The sequence below is a fragment of the Cnephaeus nilssonii genome (genome assembly GCF_951640355.1).
Source record: "Cnephaeus nilssonii genome assembly, chromosome: 10".
NCBI classification, from domain to species: Eukaryota; Metazoa; Chordata; class Mammalia; order Chiroptera; family Vespertilionidae; genus Cnephaeus; species Cnephaeus nilssonii.
In genome coordinates, this window is record NC_137081.1 from 10,274,619 (window position 1) to 10,278,178 (window position 3,560).

A 3,560-nucleotide genomic window follows, 5' to 3' on the forward strand; every position below is an offset into this window, starting at 1 on the left:
TTTTGAGGCAGTTCTGTGATCTCTATTTTAGGTAGAGAACCTTTGGCCCTTTCTATATTTTATTTGGTGTTTGATAATTACTGTTTGATAAGCATATCTGCAAAGTGAGAGTTGTGAATTATTCATTTGAAACAGCCTTTTGTAAGGCAGTGATTAGATGGACCAATTTAAGAATCTCACTCTATGTTTCTCTCGCTCTTTTGGACTTGCATTTTTTTCCTTTTCTGATATCTTTCTGCCTCTGAATTTATTTAAATAAAGCTGGGTTTTGTGTTCAGAATTTTAAAATTAGGTGAGCAAAAATATTAGGCATCCCTTCAGAAAGAAAGAAATCATGTCCCTAACTTCATTTACTTACTCGCAATTCCGAAAGATGCAACAAAATAATTCTTTTTTTTTTTAAAATACATTTTTATTTATTTCAGAGAGAAAGGGAGAGGAAGAGTGAGATGGAAACACCAATGATGAGAGAGAATCATTGATTGGCTGCCTCCTGCTTGCCCCACACTGGGGATCAAGCCCACAACCTGGGCATATGCCCTTGACCAGAATTGAACCTGGAACCCTACAGTCCACAGGTCAATGCTCTATCCACTGAGCCAAACTAGGGCACAAAATAATTCTTAAAGTAATCTAAAGGGGCTTTTTATAAAAGGTAATACTCATCAAGAATGGGGGGTAAAGGGAAAAACAAGCTGAGCAAAAATAAAATGTTGGTATGTGTGAGGAATAAACCAGGACATAGAACACCAAAGAGAAATCTTTATTTATAAAAGATGGTGTTTAATATGTGAACAGCAGCCTGGTTGACAGCCATGTGTTATAACAGTCACAACTCTCAGGATTGTTACATCTTGCATTTCTGTGTATGCCTTGGGCATCATGCTAAAACCCAAATCAGTAAAAGCATTCAAGGGATTGGACTAGTTAGAATGATTATGATTATATCTTTGAGTTCCACCTTCGCCTTTTTTTTTTTTTTTTTTTTATCCTCACATGAGGATATATTTTAATGATTTTGAGAGAGAGAGAAATATCAATTGGTATGCATTCTGGCCAGGGATCGAACCTGCCACCTTTTGGTGTATGGGACAGCGCTCCAACCAAGCTACCTGGCCAGAGCTCCACTTACGCTTTTAATGTAACTCTGGGCAAATGAACACACCCCCCCCTCATTTTCTTATATATAAATCAGAAATAATGGTCAACATTACCTGTCATAACTGGTTTATAGAAATTAAGGTGATACAAACTTTAAGAGATGTAAATGCATTTCAAGTTTAAGTATTTTGATTGAAGTAAATGCTGCATGAAGTACATGTAGCCATCTATAGACAACTTTCTGTAACATCAAGCTGTTTACTTTTCTCCCCAGGGAATGTCGTCATTTTGCCTCATCCAGTAGTACCCCAGACACTTTATTGACTTTTAGATGAATAACTTTTGGATGAAAGTGGCGTATGGACTGCCAAGAGCAGTATAGTCAAGGCTTTCTGTCCGAAGCAAGGTAGACTTTGAGAATACTAAAGTCCTAGTCAATTTGAGTTTTCTACAGGCCTGGGGGAAACAGTTGAATCACAGAGCTACCAGCTTTTTCTTGTTTTAATACCCCTTTTTATTTTATATATTTTTTCCCATCAACAGAGCTCTCAGCTTTAAGTGCCAAAGTCTGAAATGTTTAAAGCACTAACCAAATGGGAAGTTAGGGCTCTTTGTGCTAAAATTGAAGCACTGGTCCTATTGAAGAGCCTTGGGAAGGTGGGCTGAAATGGGAAGTTCAGGTGAATTTTATATGCCTAATTTTGATCAGCAAATCTGAAGAATTTTCTTGTGACAGCCACCTAAAATAGTCCCTGCTTAAAAACCTAACTCATTCTTCATTGCATTCTACACCCTTCTCTTCAAAATTGTAATTTTGTATTTTCTGGTTTAAACTAACGTCTATATTTCTCCACTGTCTTCTGGTTCCTCAGTATGCTTACCAAGGCCTTGGCTGAGCCGTTTCCTTCAGAGCCCCACCCTCAGAACCTTTTGCAGTTCTCTGTCCACTTGTTGCTTCTCAAGGCCCCAAGTCCATCTTTAAGACTTGGCTTTGGCTCATCCTCTGTCCCCCGCTGTACCTCTATGATTCTGACAAGTGCAAGCTACTCTGTGTTGGGACATTTTCTTAACAGCCTGAAAATTGGAATCTTGTTGAAATACGTGGTAGTGGGTATATGGTTGATCAATGTATTTTCTGTTTGCTTGAAAGTGATCATAATTAAAAGTCTTATTTTTTTAAAGCAATAACATGCTATTTATTTTGCTTTAATTCTGAGTTCTTTATCTCTGAAAATTCTAAGATACTTGTACAACATTCTTGGTCAGCAAGCATTTGGGACGCCCCCTAGAGGCCAGGAACCTGCTAGGTAACCAAGGGAACTCAAAGAAGAAGATGTAGCAGCTGCTACCCTCAGGTAGTTCACAAAGTCAACCTGAAACCCTCCTGAGGAAGATGGTCATGTTGCTATTTAAGTCGCTGCTTGCTTAAAGAAGTGGGAATGCAGGGGAAAAGAAGTAGAGATCTCAATAGAAGATCAGAAATACAGACATTTTGAAAGGGAAAGCTGTGAAGTGCAATTAGAGTTTATGGAAGAGAAATCATCCCTCTTGCACTACCTGTGAAAAGATACTGCACTCTGAAGAAAGTAGAAAACAGCAGAGCAGCAGCAGAGACCTACCTCTTGGCAGGTAATTGAGTTGTAAGTGGCTACATTCCATTGTGTCCCATATCCCCACCCTGAAACTGCTCTCCCAACATCCTTTTGAGTTTTGGCAATTTGGTGTTCACCTGGAGAGCCAGGCTGAACCATAGAAGTGTTGTAGGTAAGCCATCACATTAATTCTTAGGGCCTCAAAACCTGCCTTCCTAACCTGAGACAAGAAGCGGAGAAGGTATTGGTTTCTATCAGGGGTAAATGTGACTCCAGCAAGAGGTGGTCAGACAACAAATGCATCTATTTATATCCTATAATCTGCTGGGCCAGCAACATGCTAATAACCAGCAGCCATGATGGAGAGGCCGCAAACTGTCAGAATGGGGAGGTTCCTACTCTAGCGGTCAGAGAAAATACATATGAAAGTCTTGCATAAGCCAAAAAGTACTATATAAGTTAGTATCCTTGCTGCTTTTATGAGCTGGTTTCATTGTTCATGTCCTTGGACAAGTCAACATGTGCCTTCTCTAAGCCTTAATTTCTTCATCTACAAGATGGAAATAATTGTTTATCTCATTGGCTCTTGGGAATTTATGCAATAATTTCTTATAAACTGAAGTATAAAGCATTACTCAAAATCTGTTATACTTAAAAATGGGAAGACCTGAGAGTTATGTATTGCAGGGGAGAAGTCTGGGAGGCATTAGGGAGCCTTCTATGGTAGCCACCAGCCAGCCATTTTTAAAAAAAATATATATTTTTATTGATTTCAGAGAGGAAGAGAGAGAAACATTAATGATGAGAGAGAATCATTGATTGGCTGCCTTCGGCATGCCCCCTATTGGGGATTGAGCCTGCAACCTG